The following is a 21,944-nucleotide window of genomic DNA, read 5'->3' as shown; positions in this document are numbered from 1 at the left end:
GAAGTCCTTTTATTGTTGAGGATAGCTTTAGCTATCCTGGGTTTTTTGTTATTCCAGATGAATTTGCAAATTGTTCTGTCTAACTCTTTGAAGAATTGGATTGGTATTTTGATGGGGATTGCATTGAATCTGTAGATTGCTTTTGGTAAAATGGCCATTTTTACTATATTAATCCTGCCAATCCATGAGCATGGGAGACCTTTCCATCTTCTGAGGTTTTCTTCAATTTCTTTCCTCAGTGTCTTGAAGTTCTTACTGTACAGATCTTTTATTTGCTTGGTTAAAGTCACACCGAGGTACTTTATATTATTTGGGTCTATTATGAAGGGTGTTGTTTCCCTAATTTCTTTCTCGGCTTGTTTCTCTTTTGTATAGAGGAAGGCAACTGATTTATTTGAGTTAATTTTATACCCAGCCACTTTGCTGAAGTTGTTTATCAGCTTTAGTAGTTCTCTGGTGGAACTTTTGGGATCACTTAAATATACTATCATGTCATCTGCAAATAGTGATATTTTGACCTCTTCTTTTCCGATCTGTATCCCCTTGATCTCCTTTTGTTGTCTGATTGCTCTGGCTAGAACTTCAAGAACTATATTGAATAAGTAGGGAGAGAGTGGGCAGCCTTGTCTAGTCCCGGATTTTAGTGGGATTGCTTCAAGTTTCTCTCCATTTAGTTTAATGTTAGCAACTGGTTTGCTGTATATGGCTTTTACTATGTTTAGGTATGGGCCTTGAATTCCTATTCTTTCCAGGACTTTTATCATGAAGGAGTGTTGAATTTTGTCAAATGCTTTCTCAGCATCTAATGAAATGATCATGTGGTTCTGTTCTTTCAGTTTGTTTATATAATGGATCACGTTGATGGTTTTCCGTATATTAAACCATTCCTGCATGCCTGGGATGAAGCCTACTTGATCATGGTGGATGATTGTTTTGATGTGCTCTTGAATTCGGTTTGCCAGAATTTTATTGAGTATTTTTGCGTCGATATTCATAAGGGAAATTGGTCTGAAGTTCTCTTTCTTTGTTGGGGCTTTGTGTGGTTTAGGTATAAGAGTAATTGTGGCTTCGTAGAAGGAATTCGGTAGTGATCCATCTGTTTCAATTTTGTGGAATAGTTTGGATAATATTGGTATGAGGTCTTCTATGAAGGTTTGATACTATTCTGCACTAAACCCGTCTGGACCTGGGCTCCTTTTGGTTGGGAGACCTTTAATGACTGCTTCTATTTCCTTAGGAGTTATGGGGTTGTTTAACTGGTTTATCTGTTCCTGATTTAACTTCGATACCTGGTATCTGTCTAGGAAATGGTCCATTTCCTGAAGATTTTCAAATTTTGTTGAATATAGGTTTTTATAGTAAGATCTGATGATTTTTTGAATTTCCTCCGAATCTGTAGTTATGTCTCCCTTTTCATTTCTGATTTTGTTAATTTGGACACACTCTCTGTGTCCTCTCGTTAGTCTGGCTAAGGGTTTATCTATCTTGTTGATTTTCTCAAAGAACCAACTTTTGGTTCTGTTGATTCTTTCTATGGTCCTTTTTGTTTCTACTTGGTTGATTTCAGCTCTGAGTTTGATTATTTCCTGCCTTCTACTCCTCCTGGGTGTATTTGCTTCTTTTTGTTCTAGAGCTTTTAGGTGTGCTGTCAAGCTGCTGACATATGCTCTTTCCTGTTTCTTTCTGCAGGCACTCAGCGCTATGAGTTTTCCTCTTAGCACAGCTTTCATTGTGTCCCATAAGTTTGGGTATGTTGTATCTTCATTTTCATTAAATTCTAAAAAGTTTTTAATTTCTTTCTTTATTTCTTCCTTGACCAGGTTATCATTGAGTAGAGCATTGTTCAATTTCCACGTATATGTGGGCATTCTTCCCTTATCGTTATTGAAGACCAATTTTAGGCCGTGGTGGTCCGATAGCACGCATGGGATTATTTCTATCTTTCTGTACCTGTTGAGGCCCGTTTTTTGACCAATTATATGGTCAATTTTGGAGAAAGTACCATGAGGAGCTGAGAAGAAGGTATATCCTTTTGCTTTAGGATAGAATGTTCTATAAATATCCGTTAAGTCCATTTGGCTCATGACTTCTCTTAGTCTGTCGACATCACTGTTTAATTTCTATTTCCATGATCTGTCCATTGATGAGAGTGGGGTGTTGAAATCTCCCACTATTATTGTGTGAGGTGCAATGTGTGTTTTGAGCTTTAGTAAGGTTTCTTTCACGTATGTAGGTGCCCTTGTATTTGGGGCACAGATATTTAGGATTGAGAGTTCATCTTGGTGGATTTTTCCTTTGATGAATATGAAGTGTCCTTCCTTATCTTTTTTGATGACTTTTAGTTGGAAATTGATTTTATTTGATATTAGAATGGCTACTCCAGCTTGCTTCTTCTGACCATTTGCTTGGAAATTTGTTTTCCAGCCTTTCACTCTGAGGTAGTGTCTGTCTTTGTCTCTGAGGTGTGTTTCCTGTAGGCAGCAGAATGCAGGGTCCTCGTTGCGTATCCAGTTTGTTAATCTACGTCTTTTTATTGGGGAGTTGAGGCCATTGATATTGAGAGATATTAAGGAATAGTGATTATTGTTTCCCTTTATATTCATATTTGGATGTGAGGTTATGTTTGTGTGCTTTCATTCTCTTTGTTTTGTTGCCAAGACGATTAGTTTCTTGCTTCTTCTAGGGTATAGCTTGCCTCCTTATGTTGGGCTTTACCATTTATTATCCTTTGTAGTGCTGGATTTGTAGAAAGATATTGTGTAAATTTGGTTTTGTCATGGAATATCTTGGTTTCTCCATCAATGTTAATTGAGAGTTTTGCTGGATACAGTAACCTGGGCTGGCATTTGTGTTCTCTTAGGGTCTGTATGACATCAGTCCAGGATCTTCTGGCCTTCATAGTTTCTGGCGGGAAGTCTGGTGTGATTCTGATAAGTCTCCCTTTATATGTTACTTGACCTTTTTCCCTTACTGCTTTTAATATTCTTTCTTTATTTTGTGTGTTTGGTGTTTTGACAATTATGTGATGGGAGGTGTTTCTTTTCTGGTCCAATCTATTTGGAGTTCTGTAGGCTTCTTGTATGTCTATGGGTATCTCATTTTTTAGGTTAGGGAAGTTTTCTTCTATGATTTTGTTGAAGATATTTACTGGTCCTTTGAGCTGGGAGTCTTCACTCTCTTCTATACCTATTATCCTTAGGTTTGATCTTCTCATTGAGTCCTGGATTTCCTGTATGTTTTGGACCAGTAGCTTTTTCCGCTTTACATTATCTTTGACAGTTGAGTCAATGATTTCTATGGAATCTTCTGCTCCTGAGATTCTCTCTTCCATCTCTTGTATTCTGTTGGTGAAGCTTGTATCTACAGCTCCTTGTCTCTTCTTTTGGTTTTCTATATCCAGGGTTGTTTCCATGTGTTCTTTCTTGATTGCTTCTATTTCCATTTTTAATTCCTTCAACTGTTTGATTGTGTTTTCCTGGAATTCTTTCAGGGATTTTTGCGATTCCTCTCTGTAGGCTTCTACTTGTTTATTAATGTTTTCCTGTGTTTCCCTAAGTGTGTTCATGTCTTTCTTGAAGTCCTCCAGCATCATGATCAAATATGATTTTGAAACTAGATCTTACTTTTCTGGTGTGTTTGGATATTCCATGTTTGTTTTGGTGGGAGAATTGGGCTCCGATGATGGCATGTAGTCTTGGTTTCTGTTGCTTGTATTCCTGCTCTTGCCTCTCGCCATCAGATTATCTCTAGTGTTACTTTGTTCTGCTATTTCTGACAGTGGCTAGACTGTCCTATAAGCCTGTGTGTCAGGAGTGCTGTAGACCTGTTTTCCTCTCTTTCAGTCAGTTATGGGGACAGAGTGTTCTGCTTTTGGGCGTGTAGTTTTTCCTCTCTACAGGTCTTCAGCTGTTCCTGTGGGCCTGTGTCTTGAGTTCACCAGGCAGCTTTCTTGCAGCAGAAAATTTGGTCTTACCTGTGGTCCCGAGGCTCAAGTTCGCTGGTGGGGTGCTGCCCACGGGCTCTCTGCAGCGGCAGCAACCAGGAAGACCTGTGCCGCCCCTTCCGGGAGCTTCAGTGCACCAGGGTTCCAGATGGTCTTTGGCTTTTTCCTCTGGCGTCCGAGATGTGTGTGCAGGGAGCAGTCTCTTCTGGTTTCCCAGGCTTGTCTGCCTCTCTGAAGGTTTAGCTCTCCCTCCCACGGGATTTGGGTGCAGAGAACTGTTTATCTGGTCTGTTTCTTTCAGGTTCCGGTGGTGTCTCAGGCAGGGGTCCTGCTGCTCCTGGGCCCTCCCCCACGGGAGCCCAGAGGCCTTATACAGTTTCCTCTTGGGTCAGGGATGTGGGCAGGGGTGAGCAGTGTTGGTGGTCTCTTCCGCTCTGCAGCCTCAGGAGTGCCCACCTGACCAGGCGGTTGGGTCTCTCTCTCACCGGGTGTGGGAGCAGAGAGCTGCTGCGGGCCGGGATCCGCGGGTGTGGGACTTCAGGTAAACACAGAACGTGCCCGGTCCTAGAGAAATTCTGCTTCCGTGTGTCCCAAGCTCACCAGGCAGCTTTCTTGCAGCAGAAAATTTGGTCTTACCTGTGGTCCCGAGGCTCAGGTTCGCTCGTGGAGTGCTGCCCAGGGGCTCTCTGCAGCGGCAGCCTCATGGACCTTGTTTAATCTGGAGTTCTGATGTGGTTATGAGTGGGTCATCAGCTGGGGTATGCTGCAGTTAAGCATGTCCACATTGGGCGACACTTGTTGGTCTGTGTTCTGCCCCATCACAGGGCATGGCTGTTTGGGAGGCAAAAAGCTGGGAGTTTGACTGTACTTATTCCATGCCACTGCTGAGCAAGTACTGGGCTTTAGGGATTCACTAAGTCCTGCTCTGGTGTGAAAAAAAATGCAGTCTAAGATATGAGAAACCGAAAGCTGTTATTCCCTACCTTCCAGAAATCTAGTCACTTCTAGAAAAGTGCACAGAAAAGTCAGGAATGAAGTTTTAGTGGTCTACGGGCCAGCAATGAGTCCGTGACCCATGGGTTGAGGACTGCATTTAGCCTGGGGCCTGGACTGGGAGTGCCAGCTTAGCTCATTGGTAAAGAAAGCAGCAGTTGTCTGGAGTGCATGTGGGTGTAAATCTTCTAGGGGAGATTTATGCAGCAGCTATGTAGGTGAAGGCCTCTCCATATTCTCCATACCTGTTCTCAATGAAAGAGGCAATCCTTGATTCCAAACTGTTTATTGATTGTTCATAGTAGGAAATGAATACGTATCACACCATCCTAGGGTGGATCCGAGACTAAATGCCTTTTCCAGGGTGGAATATTTAGGAAGGGGAGCTTATTAGCTAAAAACTCATGGCCTCTAGGTACCTCATTAGCACCGAGTACTCGGTTCTGAGGCTACTGTGACCACAGGTCATGTTTCTTTATATAGGAAGTGTGGTACATGTTCAAGGCCACGAATTTGCCAGAGAGCAGGGGAGCACCTACTGTATCAGGTACCCACTGAGATTTTAGGGTCTCAGACCCACTCCACCCACCAAGCTTCCTGGCATAATTTACTATCCCACAATCATCTAGCCAAAAGCAAACTACAGATTCAATACAATCACCATCAAAACTGCAACACATTTTTTATGCACTTAGAGCAATTCTCAGCTTTATATAGAAAAGCAAAAACCTAGGATCGCCAAAATAATCTGGAACAATAAAGCCAAAACCAAAACCAAACCAAAACAAAGCAACAAAAAACACTTCTGAAAAAATTACTTTCCTGACCTCAAGCTTTACTGAACAGCAATAGTGATAAACTGTATGGTATTAGACAGAAACATAAATAATGAACTATGGAATAGATCAAAGACCCAGAAATAAACCCAGAAACCTATGGATACTTGATTTTTAATAAGGAATCTAAAACCATACATAAAAATGAAAGAATCTTTAGCAAATGGTCCTGGTATAACTGGATGATTACATGTAGAAGAATGAAAATAGGTCCATATTTATCACCCTGCACAAAGCTCAATTCCAAGTGGATGAAGGATCCTCAACATAAAACTGGATACACTAAATCTCATAGAGAATCGAGAATGAATTGATACAGGAGACAATTTCCTGAAGAGAACACCAATGGCTTCGGCTCTAAGATTACAACTTGATAAAAGGGATCTCATGAAACTACAAAGTTTCTATAAAGCAAAAGACACTGTCAATAATACAAAAGGGCAGCATAATGATAAGAAAAGGATCTTCACCAACCCCAATCACCAACCCTACAACTGAGAGAGGTCTAATATCGAAATTCACAAAGAACTCAAGAAAGCCACCAACAACTCAAGTAACCCAATTTTAAAAATGGGGTACAGAGCAAAAAGAGAATTCTCAGGAGAGGAATCTCAAATGTCTGAGAAACACTTAAACTTTCAAAGTCTTCAGTCATCAAGCAAGTGCAAACCAAAACAACCCTGAGTTTCCTTCTTACACCCAAGATCAAAAACTCAAGAGATACACATGCTGGCGAAGATGTGGAGCAAGAGGAACACTTCTTCACTGCTAGTGGGAGTGCAAACTTACACAACCACTTTAGAACTCAATTTTATGGTTTCTCAGAAAATTGGAGATAGTTCTATCTCAAGACCCAGCTATGCCACTCCTCTGTATATACCCAAAACATGTTCCAAATTCCCACCAAGACACTTGTTCATAGCAGCTTTATATGTAATAACCAGAAACTGGAAACAACCTAGATGTCCCTCAACTGAAGAATGGATAAAGAAAATGTGGTACATTTACACAATGAAATACTTATTCAGGTATAAAAACAAAGACATCATGAATTTTGCAGATAAACAGATCTTCAGAATATCATCTTTAGTGAGGTAACCCAATCCCAAAAGGACATGCAAGGTAGGTACTCACTTATAAGTTGATATTATCTATAAAACACTGGTAATATGCTACACTCCACAGACCCAAGAAAGCTAATCAAAAAGAAAGGCCAGAGTAAGAAAGCTTGAATATCACTTAGAAGGGGGAAAAATAGCCATAAGAGGCAGATGGAGGGAAGGAGCTGGGAAGAAGAGAGGATGGGGAAGGGAATGGATGTGTGTGTGTGTGTGTGTGTGTGTGTGTGTGTGTGTGTGTCAATGTCTGGTGTCGGGAAATACAGGAGAGATGGCCTTGAATGTGAATAGAAATCTGCAACTGACTGTGATAAGCAGGAAAGGGTAGGGCTTCTCCAGGATTAAACAGAGACCTGAGATAAGTGACATGCCTAAGAATCAGTGGGGGTGACCTTAGCTGTAACTCAGGACATTGGGTATATGGAACCTGAAGAGGCAACCTTCTGTAACCAGATAGGAACCCCAGTAAAGTGACAGAGACACCAACACAGCCACCAAACCTTCAACCCAAAATTTATCCTGTCTACAAGAAATACAGGCACAGATGATAGAGGAGAGACCAAGATAATAGCTATCCAGTAACCAACCAACTTCAGAACCATCCCATATGCAAACACCAATTACTAAGACTACTAATAATATTCTGTTATCTTTGCAGAGAGGAACATGTTTTTCTCTGAAAGACTCCACCCAGCAACTGACTCAGACAGATACAGACACTCATAGCCATACAGTAGATGGAACTTGGGGAATCATATGGAAGAATAGAAGAAGGATTACAGTCCCAGAGGGATAGGAACTCCACAAAAAGACTAACTGTGTCAACTAACCTGGACCATTGGGGGCTGTCAGAGTCTGAACAACCAATCAAAGACTATACACAGGCTGGACCCAGTCCTCCCAGTATATATATAGTAGATGTGCACCTTGATCACCATATGGATCATCCAAACAACTGGAGCTGTGGATTTCCAAAAATCTGTTCCTTGTTTGTGGGTTTTATTCTTCTAGCTGGGCTGCCTTGTCTGGCTTCAGTGAGAGAAGAAGTGCCCAGTCTGGCAGAGATTTGAAGTGTCAGTGTAGAGGTTTACACAGCAGGCCCCAACCTCCTCAAAGGTGAAGGTTGGGGTGACAGGAGAAGGATTGTGGGAGGATGTGACCAGGAAGGGGATAGTGAGTAGGATGTAAAGTGAATAAATTAAAAATTAATTTTACATATATATATGTATAACTGGATATTTATAATTTTCATACCAACAACAAGCATGAAATGGGCATTTCCTAATCCTTGTTTTTATTTCTAATACAGATAGCTATAACACATGCAAAATTCAAATGAGCTGGAATTAATTGGCCTTGATTTGTTTTTTGTAAGACAAAGAATGTGTAAATAAATAAATGACTCTAAGCAAGAACACAGAATGAAAACCTTGTTCTAGCTTTATCACATCCCTTCATTATGAGCTTTTCAGCACAGCTTTCTTCTTCTCAGCCTGGAAACCTTGGATTTGATTATGGTGGCAACATTAGTTTTTACTTCTTTTTAATTAATTTTACTTTTCTATTGAGAAGTGATCAACCTGGCAGATGCTTTAATTTACTGGAAGACTCTCATTTCCCTTTGCATTTATCTCTTTCTTGCATCTGGGAACTTGTACATCAGAAATTGTGCAAGGATGGATGAGCTACACAAAATCATTGGGAAGAAATAGCAATAAGTCAGACTGTCTGCGTTTCCCTTCAGACATTCATCTCCCTTCCCTTACAGAGTGAAGTCAGAGTACTCTGAGAAGCCCATTTATCACTGTCATATTTTTCTTTTTTTTGTTATTGGATATTTCATTTATTTACATTTAAAATCTTTACCCTTTTCCTGTTTCTCCTCTGGAAACCCCCTATCCCATCCTCCTTCCCCATGCTTCTATGAAGGTGCCCCCCACCCACCCACTCCTGCATCACCACCCTGACATTCTCCTATGGGGGGTGGTGGACTTAGGCAGAACCAAGGGCTTCTCTTCCCATTGGTGCCCAACAAGTACATTCTTTGTTACATATGCGGGTGGAGCCATGGGTCCCTCCATGTGTACTCTTTGGTTGGTGGTTTAGTGCCTGGGAGCTCTGGGGCTACTGGTTGGTTGATATTGCTGTTCTTTCTATTGGTTGCAAACATCTTCAGTTCTTCAGTCCCTTCTCTAACTCCTCCATTGGGGACCCCATTCTCAGTCCAATGCCAAATGAAATCTACAGATTCAATGCAATCCCCATCAAAATTCCAACTTAACTCTTCATAGGGTTAGAAAGAGCAATTTGCAAATTCATTTGGAATAACAAAAAAAACAAGGATAGTGAAAACTATCCTCAACAATTAAAGAACTTCTGGGAGAATCACTATTCCTGACCTCAAGCGGTATTACAGAGCAATCATGATAAAAACTGCATGGTATTTGTACAGAAACAGGCAGATAGATAAATGGAATAGAATTAAAGACCCAGAACCCACACACATATGGTCACTTGATATTTGACAAAGGAGCTAAAACCATTCAGTGAGGGATGGAGAAAAGACAGCATTTACAACAAATGATGCTGGTTCAACTAGAGGTCAACATGTAGAATAATAAAAATCAATGCATTCTTATCTCCTTGAACAAAGCACAAGTCCAACTGGATCAAGGACCTCCACATAAAACTAGATACACACAAATTAATAGAAGAGAAAGTGGGGAAGAACCTTGAATACATGGGCACTCGGGAAAATTTCCTGAACAGAATAAATACCAATGGCTTATGCTGTAAGATTAACAATCAACAAATGGGACTTCATAAAATTGCAAAGTTTTTGTAAGGCAAAGGACATTGTCAATAGGACAAAACAGCGACCAACAGTTTTGGAAAAGATCTTTACCAATCCTACATCCTATAGAGGGCTAATAGCAAATATATATAGAAAGAACTCAAGAAGTTAGACTCCAAAGAACAAAATAATCCTATTAAAAAATTGGGTACAGAGCAAAATGAAGAATTCTCAACTGAGAAATATCGAATGGCAAAGGAGCGCCTAAAGAAATGTTCAATATCCTTAGTCATTAGCAAAATACAAATCAAACAACCCTTAGATTCTACCTCACACCAGTCAGAATGGCTAAGATCAAAACCTCAGGTGACAACAGATGCTGATGAGGATGTGAAGAAAGAGGAACACTCCTCCATTGTTGGTGGGATTGCAAGCTGGTACAACCACTCTGGAAAACAATCTGGTGGTTCCTCAGAAAATTGGACATGGTACTACCTGAGGACCCACATATATCACTCCTCGGCATATACCCAAAATATGCTCCAACATGTAAGAAGGGCACATGCTCCACTATGTTCATAGCAGCCTTCTTTATAATAGCCAGAAGCTGGAAAGAACCCAAATGCCCTTCAACAGAGGAATGGATACAGTAAATGTGGTACATTTACACAACAGACTACTGCTCATCTATTAAAAAAATGACTTCATGAAGTTCTTAGGCAAATGGACAGAACTAGAAAATATCCTGAGTGAGGTAACCCAGTCACAAACAAACACACATGATGGGTTGGGGATTTAGCTCAAGGGAAGAGTGCTTGCCTAGCAAGCACAAGGCCCTGGGTTCAGTCCTCAGCTCTGAAAACACACACACACACACACACACACACACACACACACACACACACACACACACATGGTATGCACTCACTGATAAGTGAATATTAGTCGAAAAGCTTGGTATATCCAAGATACAATACACAGACCATATGAAGCTCAAGAAGAAGGAAGACCAAAATGTGGATGCATCAGTCCTTCTTAAAAGAGGGAACAAAATACTCACGGAAGGAAATACAGGAACAGTGGAGCAGAGACTGAAGGAAAGGCCATCCAGAGACTGCCCCATCTGTGGATCCATCATTTATGCAGCCACCAAACCCAGTCACTATTCCTGATGGCAAGAAGTGCTTGCTGACAGGTGTCTGATAAGGATGTCTCCTGAGAGGCTTTGCCAGAGCCTTACTCATGGATTAATTTGCTTGCAGCTAACCATCAGACTGAGCTCAAGGACCCCTGTAGAGGAGTTAAGAGAAAGGACTGAAGGAGATGAAGGGGTTTGCAACCCCAGATGAAGAACAATAATATCAACCAACCAGACCCCCCTAGAGCTCTCAGGGATTAAACCATCAACCAAAGAGTACACATGGGGGAACCCATGGCCCCAGCTGCATTTTTAGCGGAGAATGGCATTGTCTGGCATCGTAGGAGAAGCCCTTGTTCCTGTAAAGGCTCATTTCCCCAGTGTAGGGGAATGTCAGGGTGTTGAGGTGGGAGTGGGTAGGTGAGAGGGGGAACATCCTCATGGAAGCAGGAGGGGGAAATGGGAGAGGGGGAAACTGGGAAAAGGGATAATATTTAAAATGTAAATACATAAATTATCCAATTTTAAAAAAAAGGAACGCACCCAGGAGTTGTGGTAAAGGAAGAAAATGTATATAAATTAAATATAAATTAAATAAATTAGAGGTAACAAAACAATAAATATAGGAAAATAGTTCATAGAGCATCACTGAAAGAAATTATTGAAAACCCATCTAAAAATGTTCTGGACAGAAAATACTGCTTGGAAAACAGGAATCATGGACAGTAGAGATAGAACCTAGGACAGTGTGTCTCAAAAAATTCATCATAGGATCTGTAAAACCATTCCTGAATCATTTTTGTAATATCACTAAGACACTGTTTCTTTGCTTGAGTTAGCATTTGAGTTGATATTTCAAAATAGCTGACAACTGCTGCCACCAGTCCTTATCACACACCGAGTGACATATACTGGCTCTCACAGCCAACATCATGTCCTAGCGAGAAGTGATTTGCTTTTAAAGTATGGTTTCACATATCATAATTTAGAAAGCTCTCCATGTTTAAATAATCTTTATTATTCACTTTAATGAGGTATAAGATATCAAAATAGGAATGAATTTTTGGGTAAAAAGCATTCATGGGATTGTTTGAATTGTAAATTGGACTTGAAGATTTTCACTGGGTCACAGTTTTTCTTGAAAACTTGTTAATGCACAAGTGGTAAGGTGGTGAGGTGTTTTTTTTTTCTTTTCCTTTTATTCAGACCTGAAAGTTTGTCCAGTATTTACTCCAGGATGAAATCTTGCTGCAGAGTATCCTACACAAGCTCTCCTGTAAATTTAAAATGTAGAACAACTTGTAGCTTCCCAGCTTGAAGGAAATTTTTGTTGTAACTGGTTGAAAAATTAACAAATATGGTTATGTGGTATTATGTAAGGAGACCTATATGCATTTAGAAGACACTGTATAATTCAATGAACAATATTTCCATGTAACTACTATTTCATAATGAAAAAAAAGATAAGATCGATTTGTGACCTAAGTCGGAGCAATAATTTTAATGTAACAGAGGAAAGCATGCTTAATTCAACACTCCATGCTAACCCCACCTTTCAATCCACTACTTTGGTCATTTTTGTTAAGAATCAAAAGATATTGCAAGCTACCTAAAAATGGCAGTTGAAATCCAATTTGCAGTCCTCTTTTCCCACTACTGTACATTCTAGGAGGATAACAAAGACAACAGAGAGTTACAATATGATTTGGGAAGAAATTTGAGGTAGAATGAGAAAATGAAATGAAGAAAACTCAAAAATTAGCAAACAAATTATAGAGGTTGGAGAAGAATTAATGATTTTGTTTCTAAGCTTGGGAGTGATATTTAGATCACATAAGAGCAGGTAATGATTGCTAAGCTGTGGTCACAATTACTAGGCATTGTTTTGTCTTTGGGAATTCAAAAAATGGTTCCCTGACACTAACAGAGTCAAGCTGTTGACAGACATGTGATTTAAAGCTATGCAAAGATATAATGATTCCATACAACTGTATGATTGAATTTTGCAAGAAGATCCAATTCAAACCGTGGCAAAAAGGCATAAGACTGATATTTGAAAACTCCAGCAGGAAAATATAGAGGCCATCTGAGAGACGAATATGTATCTTCTAGAACAATCAAGAATTGTTGGAATCAAGAATCCTGGAACAAATTTGAAGAATTTATAACAATGAACTTGACTGTGCAAAAGCAGCCTTTTGCTTAGAGGAGCCAATAATGACTAATTCCCTTACTGTTGGCAGCATGTAGAATTCAAATAAACCAAAGTGAACTTGAAAACCTTGAGCTTTTCTTTCTTTTTGGTGTCCTATCATTTTTCTTTGACAAACATTGGATAAATAGTTTCTACTGAGTTCAAGTAAATTAGATGCTACAAATTTTATTAAATGGAGTATATCTTATTACAGTAACTTTTGTAAAATTATTTCACCCACATTTTAGCCATAAAGATAATAGCAATTCTCTTAAGTGTGTCCAGACAAGTGACCTCGAAATATATTCAGAGATAATTATATTGAGTATGAACTCCAGAAATAGAAATTTCTCCTCTGAAATGAGACATAATGAATTAACTTGTACCCAATGTCTTGCTCTCTCTCTCAAAATGAAGAATTGCTACGTTTCACCTTACACAAAACGATGACAAGAAGTCACTAAGTACTTCTAAGTATCTATCTACCAGTGAAGAACATTCATAGTCAACTCCTGAAATGATCTTACTATCTTAGTTATATAATAGTAATATAGGTGTCAGGCATGAGAAAATAACTGGAAAGACAGTAAACCACATGCAATTTCCTAATTCCTTTAATTCGAAAACGGGAATTTTAAATCCTAGTATTCCCTAGACTACACAGGGATCATGATGTGTATTCACTCTATTGAGTTTAAGTATGTCAGTTATGAAAAAATATAGAACTATTGAAGGTATTCAAAGTCATTCTATTTCTACCGTGTGTTCTCAATTATCAATAAAGCAAACATTGCAGAAGAAGAGATAGAAAGACTCTAAGAGCCAGAGAACTTGGCCAAGGTCCTTGCTGTTAGATAATGTCTTCAAGACATCACATAAAAACTGTGCCAATGAAATATCAATAATGTGGTTGTCTAAATAAGAGATGCACAAGGACCACACCAATAGACATACCAACATAGATGAAGAGGTACAGGTGGTTGAGAAGGGGAGAATCCATTTTCTCCAAAGACAAACTTCACAATAGGTCAATAGGTTTTCTAATCCCAAGTGATTAGTCCTGAACACCAATATATACATATATATATATATATGTATATATACACATACATTCATATACACATACACATATATAATATAAACGATATATTACATATTAATATATAATTATAATATATAATATATGAATTATTAAATGTACTAATAAATTTTATGTAACACATAAAATATGTACATACTATATATACACATATACCATAAATTATGTATACACATATGTTGTATAATGTATATACACACATATATATTCTCTGTAATATATATTAATACACATACATATATTCTTACCTTTATAATGTTTCTCTCTACTTGGGTCCTGATGATTTGTCTTTCTTTTATTTAGTACGAGGTCCATTTTAACAATTTGAGTCTTTTTGAACTTTTTTCTTCCTAATATCACTTAGTGACTACATTTATCTTTTGGACTTTTAAACTTCTTTGAAATACTTGGCCTATTACAGTTTCTGTGATAGGCCTTGTCAGCTTGAAAGTTCTTCTGAACAAAATAGAGTTCTGTTCAACACAGAGTGTATCGCATGTGGCAGAGAAACATTGATATGTATTTGTTTTTTTGACTCAGCTGAGGTATTAAGTTTCTGTTGAAACATTTGAGACAAAACCAAGTGCTTTGAAATGTGTATTGTAGTTTGTGGACACAAGGGAAAATGTCAAGTGTATACTATAATGATGCCTTCTGGGGAAAATTCTAACTGACTGATCTTTGGAAAGTCATGAAGGATTCTAAAGCAACATGTGGTATTAAAGAAGTTAATTCTCCCCTTCCATCATGTGGGTCTTCAGATCAAACTCAGGTCATGAAGATTGGCAGCAAGAATCTACCCACTGAGCCATCTTGCCTGCCTTTGACCGGAAACACTGAATCATACATCCAGATTTCTGGAATTTCTAGGGACTCCAAGAAAGTTATCTTAACCTACAATTCTTAAAAACAATTATGAAACAAGTCTTTGGGCACTATTTTTAAATAACTTTCTGTACCTGTCACATGCTAAAATTACTGTTCTTGATATGTCTTATTTGTCTAATTTGAAATGGGTCTATGTGTCGCACCCAACCTCGACCAGCAAAGAAGACACGACCAGCAAAGATCTTCTTCAAGCAGTTTTACTCAGGAACCTTGATACAATCTTCTGACTCCAGGGAACCCCCTCACCACACTTAAATAGCTGGCACTGGCTAATCCCAGCAAGCCATGTGGGTCTTGCAGATAGGCTGTCACTCTGCAGAAGCTAGCAAGCCAGGCAGGCATAGCCAAATAAGGACTTGTTTACTACAAGGAGTGCTCACCGTTGGGAGGGTGGGAGGCAGAAATCAGCGCCATCTTTGAGGCACGGCATGTCACAGCTCCCTACATCTATGAATGCTTTAGAAATGATTTTTAGACTGCATTACCATATATAAGCCGTGGTTTTATGTTCAGTGTTTTGTTTTCCTCTTCTTTCTCCTCCTCCTTCTTCTTCCTTTTTTTTTCTCTTGAAACTATAACTAGCTAAAAAGTAGAAATTTATGAGTTGATTGTAGAACTGGGGAGAGGAAAGAAAAATTAGCAATTCATTATAAAGGTATTTACCTCAGGCAGAGCTAACTAGAATATTAAAAAATTTAAATGTAAATTTTGAGTTCCCTTCCTTATGGAATGGTGTAATCTACTGCTTTCAATTGTTAGTTATGGAAATGGAGGCAGGTAGAAAAAATATCCTCTGTAGAGATTTCTAGTCTTTTAAAGCAAGTATTCTGGAAAGATAATAAGCATCTAAAATATTCCACTAAGGAAGAGTTAATTTATATAAAACAATATGCATTTGAAAAATAATTTCTGTTAAGTTATAATATTTTGTATTGGTTATATTAGTTGGTAAAAATTTTATTCCAGATAGATTCAAGAAAGGAATTAAATTTTATTCTCTCTTTCTCTTTCTTTCTTTCTTTTCTTTTTTTTCTTTTTTTGTCAAATGTAACAATATGCAAACATCTTTTTCTTTTCTTTTTTTCCCTTTTTGTTTTGTTTGGTAAAGTGGTTAGAAAAGTTAATTGATTTACTTGAAACATATCTAAAAAAATGAATTTTCAGGTTAGTCTGTCTGCAGCGACACTTTCTCATGATTTCAAGGCTTTAGTCTATACCACATATGTATACATATTCAATTATATAGTTAGCGTCAAGATGAGCTAATTTTGTTATTGATAGAGCTGCTAATGGATGTCTTTTGTTGTAAATAATGTTAAGAAATTGTCTGTTTTAATATGTAATCTGGTATAATACACACTAATCTTATCAACATTTCATGTTTTATAAATTAGCTATGATTTCTACTGACCTTGCCACTTTTGGATACCTAGAATACTGTATTAACAAAGTCAAGATTCCTTTTGATCTTTAGCCCTTTGTAAATCACCAATTCATAAATACCTGTTTCAAGGTGATTTTTAAAATTTTATTCATGTTTAATAATTATAGGCACTGTACCCACCCCTTTCCCCTACCCAGGCAGCAGCAGGAGTGGTGCAAGGGCTGGGTCATATGTACCCAACAGTGAGGACAGCATTCCCAAAAGTGATTTCAGAAAATAAAAAGGACCCTAGATACAGGCAGTAGTGACCTTTCCCCTGCAAATACACCAAATTTCAAGACCATACATACATACATACATACATACATACATACATACATACGCGCCCTGGGGGAAAAAGAGAGACATTTGGCATCCTGAAGGGGATCCCCAGGCAGCCTCAAGGCATTCTGCCACATCAACCACTTTTATTTAGCTCAAGTCACACCACACTACAGGAACCTACTGCCACTGCTGCTGCCACCCCTCCTGCAGTCCAGGAAGCTGGCTGGTTAGGCTATCCACATGTCCCTGGCTCCCAGTCCCCTGCCCCACCCACCATCACTTGTTATCAGACTCCTCCTCCTCAGCCTCACAAAGCCAATTGTAGAATGCTGTGACAGATTTAATGGCCTTACCCTGCTGTCCTTGCTGCTCTCCCAGCTGTAGAAAGCATCTTCCTCTGAACACTTGACTTGGAGGGGAGTCTCAAAGACAATTGCAGAATAACAGAGTTGTCATGAAGGTTCACACTGTTGTTTTGGATGCTATTTGCTGCTCACTCAGGCTAACCTCTATCTAGTTAAACACACGCTGATAACTACCACTGTCCTTCAACGACTTCTCTAGCTCCCTACACAGCTCCTCAAAGACAAATGTCCTCTTGTCAGGAGGTTCAGATTCTTCTCCCAAGGAATATTCCACCTTCGTTTCAGCCACAAATGAGCCAACATCTTGGCCTTCTGCTAGAAATTCTGGCCAGCTCAGCCCAGACTCTCACCATAGTATCCCCACCTTTTTGGTACCCATGCTCTTGCATAAGGATCTCTAGCAACAGATAAGTAGCTTTTCCCATGGTTTTTGGAGGCTTCATAATTTCGCTGAAGAGCTCTCCCCTGGGTACTGCATCTTCCTAGAGAATAGGTGTTATCAGTTCTGCCAGGTAAAGCCATATATGAGGGATATCAATTTCCATATCCTCAGCCAATTTTAGTGTTTCCTAGAGCCCTTGGAAATACTGGACAATAGGAAGGTGTTCTGTACACAGCACTTGGTGCAACAGTCACCCCTTATGCTCACGAGCAATGGTACTCTGAAAGAGTCCTGAAGGAAGCCCCCCTTTGCTCAAGTCAGCACGCACCCAAAGACACACAGACAACGGTCTTGCTGTAAACACACGAGGCAGTTTAATTTAGCGGAGCGCTTCTGGCTGAAACGTATCTCTCACAGGAGACAGAGGAGTCAACCCCGAAGCTTAAAAGCTTAGGGTCTATATAGGTAGAGATTGGGGTGGGAGGAGACAGAGGCTCCTAGCGTGGCGATGGATCTGCTTACTGCGCAAATCCGCGGGAAGGATCAGGCTTTGATGTCTAGGGAACAGTCCTTTGATCTTCTGTTCTCAGGATGGGTGTTTATTTGAGTTGATGAACCATCTGGTAAAACTCCAACCTTGGCTCCCTGGAACATTATCTATAGAACAAACATCATAAGATGGAGGTGGGGGTCTGGGTTCATTACTCACTTGGACATGTCTGGGGGGGTGTCTCTCTCAGGAATTCGTCATGTTTGCCATTACGCATCCTCCCTATCTCTGATGGTCTGCCGGTCCCTGGGATCTCTCCTCCTTTTCTCAGCCCATCGGGCATCCTGGGGTCTACGGTTAATGAGTCAGCCTGCCCACCTGCATTTTAACTGTTTGTGTTCATGAGTCAGGCTCTGTTGCCATAAGTTTTAAACTACTCTAAGATCTCCTCTTTCACTCCAGCATGGATTCGATGCCAAGCCGAACAAAGATGAAGACCAAAGAGTATGAAGCCAGCTCCTGGACCCATTGTACCGAATCCTTCATGTCATTGAGATGGAGAAATTGCTTAATGATGACCTTAGATTTTTTTTCTCCATTTCATCCACAGAGAGAACAGCTTTTGGAGGGCTCACTGAAGGTAGAGTGGCTTCCCATTTCACAAGATCCAGACTATCATCCTCTGTCCCCGCCAGCAGGGACTCAGTTATTCAGCGTTCCGAAGGGGCGCTACCCTTAGGCCTAATGGGGGGGGGTGAGAGAAGAAGGAGACCAAGCAAGATTCTATTGTCAAGGTCTCGTTTGTTGAGAGGAATGTACAGCATTTAAAGCTCTGAGGCAGGAATTGAAACTTAGGGTGGGGGAGCATTGGGAAGTGCCCAAGGATATGAGGTGAATCACTAAACTGCAAGATATTCTCCTTAAACAAAGAGGCAACAGTCTTCTGGGGACATGTTCTTTGAAAAGGCCAAACCCTTTTCAGGAATCTGCTCAGGGACATCCAGTGTTTTGCTCAGGCTGAAACATCCTGTGATTGCTCCCAGAGTCTTCCTGGGAAAGGCTTTTGTCCAACAATCTCCTGACTGTATGGCAGTCATTTCAATGTTGAACCTCTGTGGCCATGCAGCCAAGAGTCACGTTGCCACTTTGAGCCATAGTCACAAAGCAGCCAGGCCCAAATCCAATACGGATCCCTACAATCCTCTGTGAGGCTAACTGCCTTGTGGAGCTCCTCAGGCTGGGGTGGCCACTCTCTACTTTTCTTCTCCACTTCTATGCTAAAACTTCTCTTGGTAGCAGGTGTTCTAGTACAATCAAGTCAGTCCCCACATTCACCTCCCACTCACTCTGCTCTACTGTCTCCCCCCTCCCTGTCTTTACCATCTCGTTCCCGGCTTAAGCTACTCCTCTGTACAACATGTCTGTTTTCTGTGTTCTCTGTGAGTAATATTTGTTGAAGGCAGAAAAATGATTCAAGGCATTTTTGGTCATGTAGCTTCCAATGCTGTGTCTGAGGGCTTGGCTCCTGCTGCCCTTGCTTCAACTCAGGCATCCTCCAGATGCAAAGAGCTGGTTGTTAGAATCAATGGAACCAGACTTTATGGATCTTGGTGAGGTGTCAATGAGGAGACTGCCTTTGCTGATGGGCACTGTATTTCTGCTACCATCATCCACAAGTGGAAGTTGATAGGAGAGCCTGGAGGACCACCCTGATGTTTGTCACTGCCCTTGGCCATGAGCTGATAACACTTTGATGAGTTCTCCCTGTGCCCTTCCATCTCAACCTCCTTCTGAACTTGATCAATACTCTTAGGACCCTGATCCCCCTGGCATGGCACCCAATTGCTCTGTCACAGATTGAGTACATCCTACAGCATAAAACAGATGCAAGGTGGTCTTTTTTTAAATGACTTTTTCCATCTGGTTGAAATACTGATCCATTCAAGGCTTGGCATTTGCAAAGTCCAAGCCGTGGCCTATCGGAATGAAGAGGTGGCAGAGGCATTCCAGCGACTCTTCATTGTGGTTCTTAAATAGTCTGACCACACAGTCATGCATTATTGCTTTGGTTAACATCTTTAACTTGAATAATTCTCCAATGGACTTAATATTCTTTATAGAGTAACACTGAGCTATGTCCTGGGCCTCTTTGTGCTCTTCTTTCAGACATCCCCATACTTCTGCTGTAGCAGCTTCATTCATCTCTTTTTGTCCTTCTTCAAAACCTCCATCATGATCTTTGTCTTTCTCAAATTCCTTATGGCACAGATTTAACAGCAGTTTTCAAAAATTCAGTCACTCTTGGCTTTTCTGTACTGGACACTTTCAGCACCATGAAGCAGAGGCACATGTGGGCATAAGCCACAGAGAAGTGGGGCTCTGAAATGACCTTCTCAAAGATGAGGTCAATGACTCCTCTGAGACATTCCTTGGTGTCAATGGCCAGCTGTCTCACCTGCTTCATCAGCTGCTGAAACGTCTGGAATGTCTGCATACGTCAGGATGAAGCCTACCCTGCAGAATAGGTCCTGGGTCTTGCTTCCATCAGCATCCTCTTCCCCTTGATCTTTATCTTCTGCTTTCAGTATGGGTTCGGCAAGAGTGGGTTCTGGAGAGAGGCAGTATGGCTCCCCAGTTTTACAAGAGATGGGGGTCAATTCTTCTACAGATATTGGTAGTACCCCTGTTGTCATAGTGTCCCCAGGAATAGAGAGGAACCCAAGATTAGATTCAGACCTCTGCTCCAAAATTGGGGGTGGCAATGGGGTTGGAGAAGGCTACAAAGGCTGAGACTCTGTGTCAGGGCTATGCTCTGGATCAGGCAGTCCTGGCCGCTCCCCAATGGCTGCTCCCTGTGACTGGTCATCTGGCCTGATAATGACAGCAACCTGAGGCGACTTCCCATTGGGTTGAGGCTCCAGACTGCCTTCAATCTGGGGAAGAGTGGGTGTGGAGCCAGTGCGGGCACCAGAAATGATCTCTTCTTTGATATCCTTCCTTCCTTGATTTGGATCTCAAATTCGAATAGTTTTTGGTTCCCTCTTAGGAGCAACCTGGGTGGCTGGTTCATCAGAACTGAAGCAAGAGCCACACTAGCAGGAAACTGCCACAAATCTTGGACTGGGTAATAGGCTCCAGCATAGGTCCCAAACTCGGTAGGGCTTGCACCTGAATAGAAGCCTGGGGCTCCTGGATGCACAGAGTACTGTTGTGTTGAGACAACATATGTAAATCACCCCTGTCTAGGGATATAGTAGGCTCCTTGGGAGGGTGAGTAGGAGATCTGGGAAGGGATCATCATTACTTGGGATCCAGCAGGGCAGACATGGGGAGCTAGGGCAGGACAGGCAGGGGTTGAGAAGGCTTGTTCCTTTGTGTCACTTGAGGCAAGCTAAACACCACTGGTTCATTCTGCCGCTGGCTGTGGGAGTCTAGGGGACCTGACACGTGTAGAGGCCTGTGGGCTGAGAAGCATTGTTCATTTCACTTGGTTCCACACCAGGGTCCCCAGAGTATTCCCTCGTTAATAAGTCCACAGCGCTGCCTACAGATTCTTGACATCCAAAGGCCTTCAGTCTTTTTCAGTTCACGCAGCCAAGCCCCACGTAGCAGCACAGATGTAGTCCACAAACATTTCTGTCTGCTTGCCCAGATCCCACTCAGTGGCCACGGCTTCTCCACAGGTGCAGCCAAGTCCCCATAAGACCAGTTCAGAGGGCAGAGCTGCCTCATGGTGATTTTAAGGACATTTAATGACTTATGGATCCATGACTAGAAATATTTAGAAGGACGTGACTAAATTTTATGTATTATAAAGAAGTTTGTAAGTTAAAGAAATATAACTTTATTATTAATATATTCAAAGAGACATATGAATATTCTGCTTTATATAGTATGTATTCCAGCTGGGCTGTCTATCTATAAAACGACTAAAGAAATGCTTTTGACATTTCCTGCATTTTTAATCAGTACAATTCAAATGAAAAAGCTGCCATT

The 21,944-nt window shown here is 40.7% G+C and overlaps 1 pseudogene; it reads right to left on the bottom strand.

The window, feature by feature from the left end:
• Positions 1-16,987: 16,987 nt before the first annotated feature.
• On the bottom strand, positions 16,988-21,430 carry Eif4g1-ps2 (eukaryotic translation initiation factor 4 gamma 1, pseudogene 2; annotated as a pseudogene).
• Between the last annotated feature and the right edge of the window lie 514 nt (positions 21,431-21,944).

Source organism: Rattus norvegicus, chromosome 9 (genome assembly GCF_036323735.1).
Source record: "Rattus norvegicus strain BN/NHsdMcwi chromosome 9, GRCr8, whole genome shotgun sequence".
Classification (NCBI taxonomy): domain Eukaryota; kingdom Metazoa; phylum Chordata; class Mammalia; order Rodentia; family Muridae; genus Rattus; species Rattus norvegicus.
This window is presented reverse-complemented; position numbering and strand designations above follow the sequence as displayed.